Source organism: Chionomys nivalis, chromosome 20 (genome assembly GCF_950005125.1).
Source record: "Chionomys nivalis chromosome 20, mChiNiv1.1, whole genome shotgun sequence".
NCBI classification, from domain to species: Eukaryota; Metazoa; Chordata; class Mammalia; order Rodentia; family Cricetidae; genus Chionomys; species Chionomys nivalis.
The window spans coordinates 44,230,998-44,251,700 of NC_080105.1; positions in this window are offsets into that span (position 1 = coordinate 44,230,998).

A 20,703-nucleotide genomic window follows, 5' to 3' on the forward strand; every position below is an offset into this window, starting at 1 on the left:
CAAATGACCCTGCAAGCTTTGGGAGAAAGAATTATCTTCATTGTCTCCACAGCCACTCCCCGATGCATGCACGTCGCTTGAGCTTTGCCTAATAGAGCTAATTGCGGAGAGTGAGGGTTGATATTGATTGTCAAGTTGACAGGTGTTGTAATATGAGCGGCAGGGCTGCGTCCCTGGCACCCGGCTGCCCTCATGGCTTTACCCAAAATAATTACACGGAAACTGTATTCTTTTAATCACTGCCTGGCCCATTAGTTCCAGCCTCTTATTGGCTAGCTCTTACATATTGATCTAACCCATTTCTCATATTCTGTGTAGTACCACGAGGTGGCTTACAAGGAAAGATCTTAACCTGCATCTGTCTGGAATGGGAGAATCATGGCGACTCACTGACTTGGCTTCTTTCTCCCAGCATTCTGTTCTGGGTGTTACTCCACCCACCTAAGGGTTGGCCTATCAAATGGGCCTAGGCAGTTTCTTTATTAATTAACCAATGAAAGCAACAGATTAATACAAGACCCACCTCCATCATTTCCCCTTTTTCTGTTTAAACAAAAAAGAAAGACTTTAACTTTAACATAGTAAAATTACATATAACAAAACAGTGATCAAGCAAGAATTACAGTTACAATATTTATATCTACTTTATCTTTTATCATAACTAAGGAAAACTATAACTATCTATTTATTCTTCAACTCCATCAAAGACTCCAGAAGGATATAATATTACCTAAGTAAACAAGAAATAAGAAAACTCTAGAAATGACAGAGACATCTTGCTGCCTGGACAGTCACCCAAAGTTCCTCTGTACCGTTGGGACATCCATCTTCAGCCTACAGGCCCATAGTTTTCAGCAGACATTTCCATGAAGCAGGAAAATTTCAAAGACAGTTCAGTCACTTTCTGCTGTGTCCTGCAGAATGTCTCATAGACTCATGAATCAGGAACCCCAAAAGACCATCTCACCTTTAGGCAAGTTCAGCAGTTCTTTTTATGCGGGTTCTTTGTGTCCAGTTTATGCAACAGTCCAGGCATGAGCAGTTTCATGCCCAAATGGCTATCAAACTCCATAAGGAGCCTCTTCGATGCCCATCATCCTCTTGAAGTAGATTGGTGCTGCCAGGAGCAGACGTGTCTCATTGTCATGAAAAGTCCTAAGTTATTAAAATTTTTTAAATGCCATATTCTGCAGTCTTTGAAAGATATGAAGAGAAGAATGTCTATCTAACTGAAATATATATCTCTATATATCTAGAAAATCTAACATGACTACAAGCTTAACTATTGATGATTATCCATTAACCTATATTTCTTAATTATACATTATATTTTTAAATGAACTACACAATCACAATACCTTAATCAAGATCAGAAATACATATACACATAACAAAATTGACCTTATAATCCATACCAATGCAAATTATTTATATCTATACCATATCCCCCTTTAAATGTAAAAGAACATTTATAAACCATATTTGGAAACATGGGCGCAGTTTTTTCTCTCCAAACTGCTTCCTGCTGAATGGGGGCGTCGTTAATTAGGTCTTTCATGGTATAATCTCTGTGCCAGGGTCATCTCAGTTGGCAGTTGAGTGAAGTAATTTTTTGAGGGTGTTCACAGTAACCTTTCAGGAGGGCGTGGTCTATCATACCATATTGGGATAGAAGAAATCCACAGGGTCACATCCTCTGTGAAAACAAAAGAAGACCCTCTCCAAAGCATCATATCCTTAGTCCCAAATTCTGAAATCATAATACCCGTATATCCATTCTGGTTTAGCTTGGCAGCCCATGTAATGAAATGTCTTTCTGTCCTTAGCTCCTTTATAGTCAAAAATTTTAAAGAAAACACAATGTACATAATCCAGACTCTCTGTGAATTTTCCATTTTTACGTGGCTTATTTTTCTTTATTTCTTTTAATCTATAACTATCTGTACTCTGTCTCTTTAAAGACTTTACCCTTTTTTTAAGACATTAACTTTATTCTTTATATATATTTTTTTCTCTCTCTCAAGCCTACGTACATTCATCCAACATGTCTGAATCAGTTCTATTGTGAATCTGTAATTTTTTTACTATCCAGGAGCATTTCTTAAAATGTTAAGCACTTCTTAAAAACTTAAGTTGCACCATATACAGATAATATGGTACCGCCTGTGTCCTGCCCAGTGGAAACCTTAACTGCGCTGTTATTATGGTAATTACGGTAGTTCCTGCCTGAGACCAGCACAGTTCACCATGGCAGAGCTGAGCCGCTCCTGCATCAGAGCCATTTGGTGCCCCTGAGCCACACGCAGTTCCAGACACACAGCAGTCCACATTGCCATCAAGCAAGCCATAGCACTTTACTCCAAATGCTCCATTCAAAAGCTCTGTCTCCAGCAGGAGCCAGACAGAGATCACGATGGCGGCACAGCCCAGAAAGCCGGCATTTTAAAACAGTCAGTTTTTTCCTGTTGCTGAGTCAGGACAATTTCTTTGCAGCACACAACCCACAAACAGCAAAAAGCTGTCTTAAATTCTCTCTGTGTCCTTTTTAAGCCCTCTCAGGTTTTATGTGGAGTTCATTAGCACGTTGGGTGCCACTCTGTTGTAATAAGAGCGGCGGACTAAGTTCCTAGCACCCGGCCGCCCGCATAGCTAGCTTTATACCAGAAATAATTACATGGAAACTGTATCTTTTAATTGCTGCCTGGCCCATTAGTTCCAGCCTCTTATTGGCTAGCTCTTACATATTGACCTAACCCATTTCTCATATTCTGTGTAGTACCACGAGCTGGTTTACCAGGAAAAATCTTAACCTGCATCTGTCTGGAATGGGAGAATCATGGTGACTCACTGACTCGGCTTCTTTCTCCCAGCATTCTGTTCTATTTACTCCACCCACCTAAGGGTTGGCCTATCAAATGGGCCTAGGCAGTTTCTTTATTAATTAACCAATGAAAGCAACAGATTAATACAAGACCCACCTCCATCAGACAGGATCTAGGATCACCTAGGAGACAAAGGTGTACGTTAATTGAGATGGAAAGACTCAGCTGTCATGTACAAGCAGCACTTGCTTCCTAGTTCCTGCCTGGTATTTGAATTTTGTATACATTTCTCATAACCTCCTCATACTATGGAAAATATTGGGTGAAGGTAAAATGTCGTTTGAGGGCTTGTTTGATTTCTACATTATCATTTTGTTTGCATATGTAAATATGTTCCATATAAATTTTATAACATAGTGGTCTTTACTCTGACATTTTCTCATGTACATATAAGATTCTTTGCCAGTCCTTCACTTGTTATCCACTTATCCATCACTTCCCCTTTCTCTCTCTCTCTCTCTCTCTCTCTCTCTCTCTCTCTCTCATATATTTTGTATATGAGAGAAAATGTCATGATTCTCTTTCTGAGTCTAGTTTAGCTTCCTTAACAAGGTAATCTCACTCTTATCCACTTTCCTGTTACCAACCATTCTATTCTTCATCAGATTGAATAATGCCTGGTGAATACATTTGCCACATTTTTTTTATTCTTTTACCCACTAGTGGGCACATAAGCTGGTTTCCTTACATGGTTATTGTGAATGGTGTCAAAGGAAACATGGTAAAATGTTTTGAACCATAAAACAGCCTCAAACATTTCAAATTAGATCTTCCTATTTAATTGCCTAATATTAATGTGTAAAATAAGTTCCATAAAAACTGTCTGACATATAGATAGGACATGCTACATGTGTTGTTTGATGTAAAGCAACTTACTGAGAGGTTCATCTTCTAAATGCCCAAAAAAGAAGACTTAGATGAAGAAGATGTGATTTGCTGGCTAGTTACAGCTCGATTTCTGTGTTCTGTGTCCCGTCTGCCTGCGTTCAGATGAGCATCACTACCTGCCCACTTCACCTCTCCAAGTTTCTACCCATTGCCTTAGAATGGCAATAACAATATTCCTACCTCCTAGGACCATGTTAGTAACCCACAGGGACGTTCAACCCAGTGTCATTGACAGTACGCACTCAATGAGCACAACTCTTGGAGATGTGGGGTCCTGTTTTACTAAGCTTTTCTATCGACGTGTGCACACAAGACTTTATTCGCCATCTCATTCCTCTTGCTTCTCATTTATAAAAATGGTATTTTGGAAATAGTATCAGGAAGAGAAAGGGTTTCCTTTGCCTCTTAAAGGATCCACGTCGGGGGAGGGAGACATCCAGTGCAAGAGACAAGATTTTCTGGGACAGACTTAAAAAAAATCAATGAACTAAAGTTATTCTGAAAAGACGTATGAAATGAGAGGGGCTGTCTGGTCCAGAGCAGAGGACAGCCTGGGCAGAAGCCGGCAGCCTGTCTCTGACCTGTGCGAGATGAATGTGTCACTCCATGCATACTCAAGGGAAAAGGCCAAAAGCACATTCAACCCACGTCCTGGTGACAATTTATTCCTACTTGGCTTTCAGTTGACAACCCCTCCCCAATCCCCTTTAATTCTCCACCGCAAAATAATTCCAGGGCAATGTGGCAAGACAATACTTTTTAAATTTGGAAGGCCCAGGGTTATATGAGAAGTACCCAACTAATCATCACCGTCACCTTCTGAGATAGCTAACAGTGTTTGCTACACAAGTAGGAAAGCAGTTGACTCACACCCTTTTATGGGGGAGTGGATCACATTCATTTTCTAGAGACTCTAATCAAGACTTCAATCATTTCCACAGTTAAGTTCTCATACATGAAAATGCCAGTTATGACTCCTGCCACCACATGAGGCCCATTCATAAAATTCCTTTAGTAAGAGTGCACAGTCTTGGGATTTCTCCACAGCATTGAGAATTTGCTCCCTGTGTTCATAGAATATGTCGTTTTTATTCAACTTTCTGATAGATGCATTAGAGGTGGTTTATCACAAATGAATATCTGCACTGGGCCAGGTGTTTGACAAACAGGATCTCAGTTAATGTTTGTAATATTCTACATGGAAAAGATCATATTCTACATTTTACAGACAAACAGAACTCATAGAATTATATACCTTTGCCAGGGTCATACAGCTTGTAGCTACGAACATTGAGTTCCCACTGTCTGGTTTGCCACCTGTGTGTTCACTATACTGCCAGCCTAGGATGCCATGAATAACAGAAACTCATGTTAAAGATCTCATGGCTAATAAGTCTGAAATCAAGGTGCTGGCTGATTCTACCTCTGCCTAACAGAGAAGCCTTGCTTTTCAGAGTCCTCCCATGGTGGAAAGGGACTTGAGTGTTACCACCTCTCTTTAGAAGGACCCCAGGATTAATAAATGCAGAACCATCTCTTCAGACCATCTTTTTAACAAGCATTATCTCCTCATTTGACCAAATGCCGTCACATTGGGAAACAGAGTTGAGCGTATGAATTTGGCTGAACTCAAATGTTCAGCCCAGAACGTGTACCATTCTGCATCCAAAGAAAATGCGTGGGATTGGGAGATGTGGCTCGTATTTGCACAGACAAAGACAGGCCATGGCATTCAACTCCTGACATGCATTTGACTTGTGTAACCTTATGAGTCTGAATGGTTCATTTTGGATCAAAAGGAACCCCATGCTAAGCTAGTGTCGTGTTCTATTCCTCCCAGAGTGACCAGCTTCTTCCAGTCAGTATGTGGTTTCTGTAGGCTGGGGCTCCTCACATATTTCTAACCTGCCACAGATAGGAGTTCACCCTATCCATAAAGTCATGGCTGTAATTCCCATGGAACTGATGATTGGATTTCATAGGTTGATGAATGCGAACTCATGTTTTGGGGACTCTTCTGCAATTTTTGATTGTCTTAAGAATCTGTTGCATCAGAAGCAGAAAATAGAAACAGCCAGACAAGATTCCCAATCTGCCACTATATAGACACCTGCATTTGGTAGTTTTATGTCAACTTGACACAAGCTAAAGTCATCAGAGAAGAGAGGAACTCAATTCAGAAAACACCTGTATAAGATCAAGTTGTAGGCTGGCGGTAGGATATTTTCTTAATTAATGATTGATGGCTGGTGGCCCTGGGTGCTATAAGAGAGCAAGCTAAGCAAAGCACAGGGTGCAAGCCTGTAATCAGCACTCCTCCGTGGCCTTTGCATCAGCTCCAGCCCCCAGGTTCCTGCCTTCTTTGAGTTCCTGACCTGACTTGCTTCAGTGATGAAGTACAACATGAAAGTATAAGGTCGCATAAACCTGTTCTTTCTCAACTTGCTTTTTGGTCATGGTGTTCAATCACAGCAATAGAATTCCTAACTAGGATGCCCTCCTTCCACCTTCATTCACTCAAGGAGGCCTTCCCTTCTCTCTTTCATACATGCATCCTGACATGTGACCAGGCTAACATGTCAAGAGAGTCTCCTCACCAGTTTCAGGTGTTACTTTCGGGTGAATCACTTGCCTCAACCTGTGGGTTCAGAAATGTTGACTCAGGGATTTTTTTTTTTCTGTGACGAGGAATGAGACACTCAAATTCTTACTGCAAAAGTGTAAAATGTGAATATATTGAATAATAAAAAAGTAAAGCAGTGAAACATAACAACCAAGAAAAAACAGTGATTACTTGCATGTGTTAATTATTAAAATACCTACTATAGTAATATATTTTAGTTAGTCATTTACTACTAATTAACATGCATTTTAGTAGTTAATGTGCTAACTTAGGTTTTTATTATTTGTTACCTGTCAGAGACAAAATTGCTAGCTCCTTGCAGCTTCCTGCAATTTAGAAACAGTAAATTGGGGCTGAACCACTTGTTCCTTAGGCTTATCCCACCACGGCATTTGTTGGTAACACCATGACAATGGGAACGAATGTTTACTTCGCCTTTACTTATGTACTTAGAATAGCTTGTACATTTCACCCTTATGACAGCCAAATCAAGTAGGTGCTATTAGCATTTCCTTTATAATGGACAAAGAAAATGGATTAAATAGTTGTCCTGCCTTGCCATTGATAGATAGAAAGGGTGGCAGAATCAGGGTTCAGAAATGTGGCTCTGGAGTCTATGCTGGAAAACCAGGCTGACAAGACAAGTGACTTTTCTGCATTGCCTTTCTTTTCTCTTTCTTGTTTTCCATAATCTACATTTTTCATAACGTAGGTGGTGGTGCTTTATTATGCCACTAAAGCTTTTATTTATTGAATAAATATTTTCTATGACTCACAAATGCACAAAACCTGTTTCAAGTGGTGGAGAAAATGTATGTATGTGAATAGTGAATAATGGCATCCTAAAAGCTCCCAAACTGTTTCTCGCTGCACATCTCGTGTATTACATGTAATCTCCCTACACTGCTTTTTTCCATGGAGAATATGAAAACTTCTCTCTCTCCTTTTTAAATCAACCTGTTTTAAGCAACACAAGTGCTATGCAAAACAGTATATAAGATGTTTTGAGGACTACCTTGGGTAACTTCCTGGTAATGTATGAATCCGAAATATTTCCCTGTAAACCCACAATTTCCCATACAGTCAAGCTGTTAAATTGCCTCTCAGAGAGGCAGAAATTACTTTGATTTGATTTCCATTGTTTTCTTAAGCAAGAATAAAATGCTACAGATGTCTTAAAATCCTGCCTCTATTGCCATTATCTCCTCACTTTTAAAACTCTACATAACTTTCGATGTCAGGTATTTTCAGAAATAATAATGTACGGAGTGTGGGAAAAGATATGTGGTCCAATAAGTACATCAGTATGCTTACCATTTTCCTGTGTTTTCTAGACAGGTATATAACAAAACAACAGCAATAAACAAATAGTCACAAGATCCAGGAGCCAGCCTGTTGTTCTCTCTCTCTCTCTCTCTCTCTCTCTCTCTCTCTCTCTCTCTCTCTCTGTTTGTGTGTGTGCTTGTTTGTGTATGCCCAAGAATTACACACAGAAGCCAGAATACAACCTAAAGTGTCATTCTTAGGAGCCATTTATATTGCTTTTGGTATCCACCTACTCAGCAATGGAGTTAAATGCATGCACCATGCCTAGACTTTGACTTTTCATGGTCATATATCTGTTGTTCATGAAGCAATATTACACCATGGCATTAGCTATTAGCATAAGATGCCATTCTTCTACAACTTTGACATGTTTGATTAATGCAAGAGAGAAAAAGCAGAGCTTTGCCTTCTAAAAATTTGTCATCAAAGTGATTCTATTTGGAAGACAGTGGATTTGGACTTATACTTTCTGTATTATGCCAGAGTTATTGGAAGCTAAGAGTGAACAAGTTGTTAATGATGAATCTCTTCTCTTGAACCTGGGTCATGACATGGTTAAGACAAAGGAACATCAAGTAGGTGAAATGTTTATCTGTTACCTAACAAGCGAAACACTTATAAGGGTTTATATCACTTTAAGTAATTGAGTCCTTCATTTAAGAGTTTAATTTGAATTGTTCTTAGCACCAGATCCTAGATTTTTTTCTGACAAAGATGCAGTGCGCTTCTAAATCTTTCCCTTGTCAGCACTTTCTCTATGTGCGTTGCTCAGTTTTTGAGTGTATTAGCATTTTTGTGAACAGTTTTTATTTATTTTGTATTTTTGTAACCATGGGTGTTTGTGGATGTGCATGCACTTGAGTAACTCTATAGAGGTCAGAGGGCAGACAGCTCGAGTCTGAGTGGGCTCGAATCAATTTTCTTCTTTCATTGTGTGGGTCCTGGGAATTGAATTCTGGTTGTATGGCTTGGCAGCAAATGCCCTTACTCACAGAAGCCTACCAGCCCTATGTTTAGGTGGCTTGGTTTTTGTTTCAGTGGAGGTGGTGGTGGTGTGGTGGTGGTAGGGTGGGGTGGTGAAGATAGCGGTGGTGGTGGTGGTGTGGTGGTGGTAGGGTGGGGGGGTGAAGATAGTGGAGGTGGTGGTGGTGGTGTGGTGGTGGTAGGGTGGGGTGGTGAAGATAGCGGTGGTGGTGGTGGTGTTGGTGTGGTGGTGGTAGGGTGGGGTGGTGAAGATAACGGTGGTGGTGGTGGTCGTGGTGGTAGAGATCGTGTAGATAATGGCCTTGGTGGTTTGGGAGCTTGTGCCGCTGTTGTGTGGGAGTTATTTTTCTACAGAATATTCTGCTTCTCCTCTCTCTGAGTTGGTTTATGGTTCAGACGTGCTGGCACTGCTTCACTTTGTACTGTCTGATTTGGGATATTTTAGGAATGCAAAGCTAACAATTTCATTACAGTGTATATAAAATATATATTATTGAATGAAAACTTGCACAATTTCAGAATGAAAAGCTGAAACATACTTAGAAACTGTGTCATAAACTCTCTCTCTCTCTGTCTCTCTGTCTCTCTGTCTCTCTCTCTCTCTCACACACACACACACACACACACGGACACGGACACACACAGCTCAACACACTAAAATCAGTATTTGTTGACTGACAGACATGGAACACTTTGGTCCTATTCAGCTTAAGTCAGGTTAAGATTATTAAACTGAAAAGGCCTGGACTACAGTTTTCACGTGAAGCGATTCATTTGTCCCTAAATGCCTGTGTCCCTGATGTTATTTTGATATTGAAATACATCTGATCTCTCAACTAAGTAGTGAATTCAACACCATGTGCCATAATATTTTATGGATCACTTAGGACTTTCTGCTAATAGTTACATGGACATTCTAACTATGAAAGTTGGAGGTAGCTAATTTGCCCCTACATTTGGTGAGATGCATTAATGTCTGCTCTGGTTGAAACAAATGTGAAGGACTAAATGTTCACGGCGAGGGCTGTCGTTACAGATAGATTCCTAAGACACTGGCAAGCCCTGTGATGTCATTTCAAATTAGCATCCTTAAATACTGTGCACTCTGTCTTCTTCCCATGAACACTAACTTATCTCTTTTTATTCTTTTCTGTTATATGCCATCTTTTAAAAATATAACTCATTTATTTATGTTTTATGTATAAGTGTGTTTGCCAGCATAGAAGAGCACCAGGTGCATGCAGTGCCCATAAGGCCAAAGAAAACATCTTGTCCCTGGACCTGGATTTGTATAGTTGGGAGCTGTCATATGGGTGCTGGAAATCAAACCTGGGTTCTCTGCAAGAGCTGCAAGCACTTTTAAGAGTTGAGCCATCTCTCCAATCCTCTGCTATTACAGTAACTTAATTCTTACCCTTTGATACTGTTTTGCCCTCAGGTTTTCTCCTTTAGTCTGATTTATAATTTGTTAAAGTTCTTACTTATCCCAAGGCAGCTGATTTCAAATCTCTGTTGCAACACCTATTGCCAGTCACCTCCGTAACTTTAGCCCAAAAGGAGTGAATTTTCCATAATTTGTAATGAAATTTTAGTTATTTTGACATTAAATCTTTTTGTGTGTTTTTATTTTATTTTTTGAAACAATCTTTTCTCATTTTACATATCAATCCCAGTTCCCCCCTGCTCTCCCCTATTCCCTCTACCTTCCTTCCCACTCCACCCTCATCCAATCCTCAGAGAGGATAAAGCTTCCCATGGGGAATCAATAAAGTCTGGCTTATCACTTTGAGGCAGTACGAAGGCTCTCCCACTATATCTAGGCTGAGCAAGGTTTCCCTCCAAAGAGAATGGGCTCCAAAAAGCCAAATAAAGCACTAAGGATAAATCCTGGTCTCATTGCCAATGTCCCCACGGGCTGCCCCAGTCATACAACGGTCACCCACATCCAGAGGACTTAGTTTGAGTCTATACAGGCTCCCCAACCGTCAGTCTGGAGTCAGTGAGCTCCCACTAGCTCAGGTCAGCTGTTTCTGCGGGTATCCCTATCATGATCTTGGCCATCCTTCCTCTCTTTGACTGGACACTTGGAGCTCAGCCCAGTGCTACCTGTGGATCTCTGTGTCTGCTTCCATCATTTGCTGGATGAAGTTTCTATGATAACAATTAAGGTAGTCATCAAAATCTCTCCTCTGTAAGACCACACTACCTGTCTTCTCAGAGCAGCCCTGGGACTACTTAGATCTTCATCAGTCCCATCTTAAAGGGCAGGTACTATTGACACAACAATCTTGAATCTCTTAAAAATCTATTTTTATTGCTGCATAAATGACAATAAAGTGTCATATATCTATGACGTGTGGTATGATGGTTTTCACTGTAAAATGAGAACTGCAATACACCAAATTAATGTATACATCAGTGTACATAGCTTTCAGTTGGGGTGTACACACGGAAAGCAGATTTCAAATACGCAACACAGTGTGATGCTCACCAGAGCTCCAGAAGTCGACATCCAGCCTAGATGAGCATCTTTGGTCTAACTCCCCAATACCCTCATCTGTAGTCCCAGGCAGTGATGACTGTCCTCTGTGCTTCTCTGAGTTCTGCTTTATAAGATTACCTACACAGAAGATTACAGTTTTGTCTTTTTGTACATAGTTCATTTCATTCTTACAGCATCCTCCAGTTTCATCCATTTTAACCCATGTTCTAGATTTACTTCTCTCTTCAAAACTAAATACTGTGTGTGTCTCTGTGTGTGTACATGTGTGTGTATGCATGTCCATGCTTTTGTCACATTTTGTCTTTTATCAAAGGTCATTTTGAACATTTGATCATTTATCTTCACTGTTGTCAGAGGTGAATTCCATGTGTGGCTGTGCATTGCTGTTAGTGTGCTCTGCATTTCCCTCACTGGCACACTGTTGAGGGATCCTGCATCTATTTTCATCTCACCTGTAGCCTATAGCTTTTCTACCAGTGTCCTCATCTGCCTTTAGTATCAGGATAAGGTTAGCTCATGCTTAAATTTGGACAATAAGCAAAGTGATGACGAAATGTCTCAGGAAACAAAACCCCTGGAAGAAATGACAAAGAGGAACTTCCTGATACAACTGGATTCACCCTAAGATACAAAAACTGAAATGAGAATTGCTAAAGTCAGAGCCGGCGGAATTCAGAGGCAGAGATGGAAGGAACACCCCAAGGAATAGTGGCAGGAGGTGCCAGAGGGCTGCCCATTGAGGAGGCTTTTATGGAATAGATGGCACGGAATCCTCTACTGTGAGTCTGTGCTGCGGAATTCGCTGGCATCAGAAAATAGAAATGTAAGTGAGACATACTTTTTCCTGCCTCACACTTTGCCAGCTCCACCTGCCAGGGAAAACTGCGAAGAGCTGGTCCTGAGAAACTTAATCCATTTAACCTTGAGTCATAAAAGTACAGTGGCACAGAATTCGCACAAAAGTACTATTAAAAATGTGTGGAACAGCAGTCAAACTTTCCAACAGTAAGGAAGTCCCAGAAAAATATTGTCAAGTTGTAGCTGAAAATTTTGTCCAAAATCCCACCGTTAAAATGAGTTATGAAACAATCAACGCAGAAGGAAGACTGCAAAGCCGAAAAAATAAGAGCTCAGGGGGAAATGGTCACTCAGCAGTCAAGACTGAAACATGAGCTGACAGAAAACCGAGGGAGGAGGAAAGAAGCAATGGATTAGAGAAATGAAGACCACTGGAGAGAATATAAGAGCAGCTGTTACCGCCAGCAGCTATCCACAGGAACAAAGTAGTTAGGAAAGAGGAAAACAAGGAGTGTCCCAAGCAGATTTAGAAACAATCCACGGGACCCAGCAAAGGTTGTGGTCACTGTCTTTTGGTTCAGTGATGGCCACTTTCATAGAACATCTTCACATTTGGACTCCTTAAAAATAAAAAAGTAATTGAGCAAATCAATATTTTAAGGTGATATGGACAATTTTTTAAAGATAATTAAGCACTGAATCTACATTTTTCTCCATAAGAAAATTAAAAACGGGACCATAAAATTTGTGGTATATACTTACTGAAAATATTGGATGTTAAAGATAGCCAAAGAGTCCGTAAATGAATAACAACAGAAACACATACAAGCAAAGACAGTCCTGTGAGGGTTGGAATGAGAAATGTCTCCTATGGATTCAGGTATTTGAATGCTTGGTCCCCTGTTGCTGGCACTGTTTAATGGGGTTATGGAACCTTCAGGAACTACACCCTTACTGGACAAGCACATCACTGGGGATGGGTTCTGGGAGTTTATAGCCCATCCCCACTTGCTGCTCTTCCTTTCTCTGTTTCTTGTGTGCAGAGGAGGTGTGATCTGTCTGCGTCCTGCTTCTGACACCATACTGTGCCTTCCTCCCCACGATGGACTCTATCCCTCTGGAACCATATACTAAAATATGTTTTTCTTCAAGTTGCTTTTAGTCATGGCATTTATCATAAAAATACCTACTATACATCCCCATTGTATAATAAGACCATATTTTTTTTCTATCCTAGTACCAAATAGCCAAAGACAGTGAAACACCATTACATTAATAAATAGTAAAAATGAAAACCATGCAAGTTGTAAACTTTTTTTTTTTTTTTTTTTTTTTTGATTTTCGAGACAGGGTTTCTCCGTAGCTTTTGGTTCCTGTCCCGGAACTAGCTCTTCTAGACCAGGCTGGCCTCGAACTCCCAGAGATCTGTCTGCCTCTGCCTCCTGAGTGCTGGGATTAAAGGCATGCGCCACCACTGCCCGGCCAAGTTGTGAACTTTCTATCTGGTCAGAAAAGATACAAAAAGGACGTGTATAAAAGCTACAGGCGAATAGTTTGAAACAAACAAAACAACAACAAAAAACCTGAGAAAATACTTTTTCCATAAATTCTTTTTTAAAAAAAAAATTGGTTATCGAGAATTTTATTTACGCACAAATAACTGGAGTAAGGTTAGCAAAAGACGCGGGCGAGCAGTCAGTATATTTTTTCTGCAACTGATATCAAAGTAATTATGGAGGCAGAATAAAATGGAATTACGGAGTGGTTTAATATTGTGTGAAGTAAGTTGTCCATGTCTCATTAGTATCAAGAAGCATAGGATAACTAGTGATAGTAAGTCAAATAGAAAACATTGGTTAAAATGACAGTAGCTGAATGGAGAGGGGCTCAGGTGTACTGAGGTCTGCTCCAGTATAGGGCTGGAGTTCAGTTCCTACCACCTAAGTCAGAAGGGTCACAGCTGCCTGTAACTTCAGTTGCAGGGGATCTGACACCCTCTTTTGGCCTCTCCAGGCACCTCACTCACATACTCACACCAAAGGACTATTCACACTTATGCTCATCATTAACAATAATTAAAAAAAAGTTTTTAAAAATTTAAAGAATTCAACAGCAAAAACTTAGGAAAATATAAGGAGGAAGTTGAATTAGAGGGGAGTAATAAAGAATAGAAAGGAAGATGGATATGAACATATTAAGAAATTAATTGATTTTTAAATTCTAGGAGATAACTACTCATGATTATGATGGTAATGACCTCATAATGCAAATTTTAAATACCAGAGATGAAAAAATTGAACAGTAGATATAATGCACAGCATGCATACATCTTTACATTAGGAAAATACACAAGAAATCAACGGATAGAGACCTCTCCCCAAATCATTGAGGATGGTTCTGCTGAAGGGGACAGGACTTCATCTTCATATTCATTTTAATCCAACTATGACTACTAGACACAATATATATCTGTAAGATGAAAGAAAAAAGTCAAACACTTAAAAATGAAATTATATTCCAACTCCACATCCTCTCCTAGATCTGCTCTTGGTCTTTCAATATCTTCACACTACCATTCTGTTTCTTTCCCACACACTTAAACTTCTTAAAAGAGTAATAAATATTGCATAAGGAAAGGCATGAGATAAATTACATAAGCCCTTTCTGCTTTCTCACCATTTCTACTTCCCACATAAATATTTGCAGTTGATCGCAAGGTCACCAATGATCTCATGAGGACAAAACTATGAAGATTAATGTTATTAATATACCAACTTTTACTTGATATCTGGGTAAAATGCTTTGACTAAATCAAATGCTGATGAACTCATTGCATGCACACACTCACGCACACACACACACACTTCAGAATCTAGCTATATAGCTCAAGGTGGCCTTGAATTCATAATCCTCCTGCCTCAGTCTCCCAAGTCCAAGGATTGCAAGCATATGCCACCACACCTGTTTCTAATGGACTTGATTGATGTTTAGAGAAAACAAGAGGATTTTTTTAGCAAATGATTATTTTATTCTATTTTTGTTACTTGAATTTGAGTAGTATGTAATATGATGTTAAATTGAAATCTTTTGACTTTTGGAGAGCCCTTTTATTGTTATTTTTAATATTTTTAAAAGTTCCCTTACAATTCATGCAATGTATTTTGATCATATTTACCTCCCTCCAATTCCCTAGTTCTTCCTGCCCACCCACACCCAAATTTCATGTCTTTGTTTTTTTGTTTTATAACCGACTGATTCTAATTTCTCCTGCTCAAATGCTCCTGGGAATAAGGCCATTCTCTGGACCATTTTAAAAGTATCAGGAGCCACACAGTTAAAGAAAACTGACTTCTCTTCAACCAGAAGCCATTAACTGTCCATAGAGATCAGGTAAAAGAGGAAGCTGATGGACCCCTTCCTAGGCCCAATCCCTTCCTCTGCCCCACTAGAATGTTCACTGGCTTGATCTTGTGCAAGTGTTCTCTAGGCAACCACAGCTACTATCAACTCACGGGTGCAGCAATCAGTCCTGTTAGGTCCAGAAGACAGTATTCCACTCTGGTACCCCTGACCTTTGACTCTTATAACCTTTTCTAAATGGTTCCTGAACCTTGAGGCAAGGGTGTTCTCGTGACAACCCATCTGAGACTGAGCTCTCCACCATCACCTTTGAGCAGCTGTGAGTCTCTGCATTCACCATAGTCCACTGCATGAAGTAAGTTAATGGAAACTTACTAATTTATGGATGGAGAGACAGAGATTTAGAGGGAAGTTTGATTGTATGTCCACATCGCAGAATAATAGTAGTAGGCTTACCCCGTGGGCCGGGGAGCTCCTCAGCTGTGAGTTATTAGACAAATTTACTGATTGACGTGTGCAAATGAGAAGCTTGTTTCCACAGGGCTTTCTCTAGCTTCTGTGCTCACTCCACGCCCTGTGATTCAGGCAGACTTGTGCCTACCAGCACAGTATCACTCCTGGAAAGACCTCCTTCTTCTCTCCCAGGTTCTCTTCTCACATCCTCAGCACCCAAACATCTGCCAGATTAACAAATGCTCACTGCTGAATGAATGAGCAAATTCATTAGTATGTATTAGCTTCGTTCGCTTAAAGCCAACTCCATTTCTCAGACTTGGTGTGATCAAAAAGAACCCCAAATTGTATTTTGTCTAAAGTGAAAGGGAAACATTAATTTTCATGACAGAATTGAAAGATAATATATTTTTTAAATAAAAAGGAATACATAACATAGAAAATGGCCATAGTTTTCCCTTCAGGGACAGATCTGGTTTCATTTTGCTAATTCCAGAACACAGGCAACAGAAGACTGGCTTAACTTGAACAGTAATTCACAGTAAAAACTGAGTAATCTAATTTCACAAATACTGAGTCTGTTAACTACAAAATCTGTACATTAAATTGAAAATAACAAAAGAGCTAACTGTGTTTCTAAACTTCTGTACTGGAAAACCAGGGTCCTCTTGCACAAGGTATGTGTGCAGTGTAGGTGTTTGCATGAGTGGTGCCTTTGCAGTGTGTTTGCTCAACAACTTGGATGAAACTCTACTAAAATTCCAAAATGAAACCTTTAACTCAACTCAGGAAAAATCAAAGAACCATTTTTAATCTGGAAAAAGCAGTCAACAATGGAAGAAGATAGAGTAAATAGATGTTAAACAGTTCACCAATGAAGAGATATGGAACAACACAGTCACTGCTTTGTGTGTTCAACTTCAGCTTTGTGTTCTCTGGAAACATCTTGTCAGTACAGGGCCTGGATGCTACCCTAGGCAGGGTCTGGATGCTACCCTAGGCAGGGTCTGGATGCTACCCTAGGCAACAGGGTCTGCATGCTACCCTAGGGAGGTTACCTCCTCTGAGATAGTAGTCTTCTTAGACATTTTATGACTATAAATAAGAAAAAGCTTTCTCAAGAGAGCTATCAGTTATCTAAGGATAAAAATACATACATGTGTGTGGCATGCATGAATGTCTATGTATATGTGTACAAATTTATGTGCATAAATATTATTTTACTTACATTTTTAAGATAGGCTAAAGAGAAATAAAGCTAAAAGAAAATGACCAAGTCTAATTTCTTCAAATACATTTGATATAAATGGATTTCAAAAAATCACATGCATATAATATATATAATTATAAAACAAAATTAAATTTTATAAAAAGATCTTGAAAATAAAATACAGGGAAATAACCACAATTATGTAATTGATAGGAAGTTGGGTCCTGGAAATCAAACCCCTGGTCTTACTTCTGACAAGCACGTTGTCAGTTGCTGAGTGACACCCCAAGCCCTGTAATTCAGTCTTTGGCATAACCATTTGGAAAGGAAATGCTTCAAGAGATTTCAAAACCTAGTAATTTGCTACATAGTCATAGTGGAATAGGTCCTAAGAGAAATAAACCATGTAATTAAAAATTATCTATTTTCAGTAATCATATTACTGCTGATACTATATTGCTACTATGAGGACATAGCGTGTGCTGAGAAATAAATCTAATGGAAGATTGCAATAGTGTTACTAAACACTAAGACCTTGGCATAGGATGCGAGGAATTCTGGTGTGAGACCAACACTGCTCAACACCAGCCAGAGAGTACCATGTGCGTTTTCTTTCAGGTCTTAACTCTGTTTTAAACAGATCATCACGGAGCAAGCTTTGTGCCAGAGTTTTTGGATTTTGTTTCAAACTTGCTCAGCCCACCTCTTTCTTTCCTCAAAACCTTTACCCAAACAACTACTCCTTCTTTTGGGAAGCCTTCTTTTCTACCAAACTAAGTTCTTGTTTCACGTACACTTACGTATTCGGTGTACCGTATGTCATCGATAATCACCATCATGATCTCATTGATGTTTTGGTTATGAACAGCAGCTGTAACGTTAGTCTACCAATGCTGGTGGATGGAAGCAAACCTTCCCTTAATGACTTTCTTCCTTACTACAATTCCATCCTAATGTGATGAGCCCATCAGATTTGCTTTGAGAACTCCAGCATGGTAGGCGTACATCTGATCTTTATTTGATAGAGCACATTGAGTGGATAGAGACAGATAGACAGGTGGGGTAGATGAGTGAATGGATGGGTACAAGGATAGAACAAACCAGCAAATAAATGGTTATAATGATGACCAGAATATCATTTATAATTTGTTTATAATTCTAGCCATCTAGTGTGTTTTTCAAGTGAATACTTGAGTTAATATTTTTATGAGCATTGTTAAGTGATAGCAGGTATGCGAGAGCTTTGCAAACAACAAAGCTCTGTAAAATATTAGACAGTCTGCATGTTAAGTCAGGCTACAGTAAAAATAAATATTGAAGCTATCCTTCGTGAGGAAAGACTCTTAGACTATGGAATGGGCACCATGTTGAGTTTGGAGATCCAGTGTGATTCACTGAGCCAGTCAGTTCCTCTACTTCTCCTCACCCCTGTCAGTTCATCCACTTAAAATGTAACTTTGCCCAGGTTAAAGATGAGAGAGCTTTCAGATCACCCCATCGCCTCATGTCAGCACTTCCTCTATTCTGTAAGCTTCTAACCTCAGAACGATGTTCAGGATTTGAGCTATTCTGATAGCTGATAGCACTACTACAGCTTCTGGAGGGATTCTGTGTGCCTGAAGAGTCACTTAACTTATAACTAAAATGGGGATTTTTTTTTTAATAAATAGGGCTTTACTATGTAGCCCAGGCTGATCTTGAATTGAAGACTCTTCTGTCTTAGCCTCCTGTGCTAACATCCTTGTATACCTAACCATGTCTATCAGGAAGTAAAAATTGTTGGCTATGAGCATTAAACAACTTTATTGGTATGCAACCACACATGTATACACTGTATGCAAGACGTGACTCATTTTACCAGGATGAGGCAGTTAGGAGAAAAATCAGTAGTGGGGTTCCCACTGATACCTTATACAATCAAAATTTCAGGCAAGACACTCTATGTAAGACCACCCTTTCCAAGGAGCAGCTTCTTTGGCCATGACTTCCTTCTACACATCAAGCAAAGAAACAGTATTTTCAGTGACAGCTTGGATTTCAAGTGCATTGAGAAGGGAGAAGGCCCAGAGTGAAAGTGTGTTTTTAGCAAGATCCCCAAAGTCTAAGACCCATGGAAATTGGCAAAGCCTTCCTCTGAACAGGCTGGGAATTAGCTGTTTGTGGATGTTGGCAGTGTGTGCAAAAAAAGTAACAACTGCAGCTTTTTTCCTTCTGGATGATTACAGCCTTCGATTGCTCCCTTATAGACACCTTCTGCTAAGACTAGATAGCTCTTCATCCCTGTGCTGTAGCAATGAACTCACAGACGTTTCCAGTTGTCGTGCAGTTGGTGTCCCCCATCAGTATGAGCCTGGTCCACGTAAAACCAACTTTTCTGTGTAGATATTGCAGTATCTGTCCTTTCCTCATTTCCTCCCACTTCTGTCAGGTTTCCAGGAACAAACCTTGCTGGACCCAGCTTAAAACACACATCAGGGTGCTAGTACTTTTCAGGAATTGCCTGGAAATGCCCGCTGTTCAGTCCTGGACACTCGAGAAGTTATGTTGCCCATGAAGGAATTCCGTGAATACCACAGAGAGCTGACCTTAAATGAAATCCTCAAGCCTGAAGAAAGACTCCCACTCCTACCTGTCCCAGCTGGTCCTTTGTCTAAACCATTGGAAGGATATGGAAGGATGCTGTGTGGGTTATTTTTAAAAAAGCTAGTTCTTTGTATCTTGCAAAGCAACACAGAAAAGACAGAATGAGGCTGCTTGTACTAGCCATTAATTAAAAAGCACAAATAGATTGAAAAACTATACTTGCTTATGTACTTTTGCTAAACATTTCCTCTCTGTGGATTTCGGTTAAAGATAACTTTTTTCTCATACTTACATAACCCAGTTAGATACAGATATGGAGACATGTTTCTATGCAGAACTTACAACCAACGTGTGAGCAGGGGACTGTTACCTGAACTCAACCAAAACCCATCTCTACTCCCATCATTAGGAACCTCCAGTGGAGTAACCCCGCAACAGCCAAAGGGAAATCTCCTCAGCACGGATCCCACTCATTCTTCCCTGCTCTTCCCTCGCGCAGGTCATTCATCATTTTGACAGGCCTTACACCAGCATTTGTGTCTGCTCACCAGAGACTCATGCACACTCATGAATTATTTTGTCAGAACGTTGCCCTCATGTCTTATTTGAATCCCGATAATGAGATCCTGAAGGGAAATATACAAAATATATCAGTTGGGACCAATACAAAAAGGCAGTGTTAAGTGATGATTTGACTCAAAGTAGACATTTATGACCCTGATTACTTTGAGGTCCTAACTCAAGTTTTCACAAACAAAGCTTACCAGTTCCTCTCTCTCTAAAGTGAGAAAAGAAAAGAAAGTCTAGGCACAGACTTGTCCTTCACACACACACACACACACACACTACACTGCAATATATATAAATACTAATGCATACACACACGTCTCCATATACACTGGGTGAATTTCTAATAGGCAGTCAGTAGACTGAGATTTCATTGTATTATTCAGTTCCTTGAGTACCTTGGAATGCTCTACATCATTTAATTACATGCTGGTAATTCAATAACTGTATTCAGAGGGAAAATATCACCAAACAGATGTCTTCTACTTAAGGAATGTCATATTTGTTCTGCAGATTAAAAGCAACT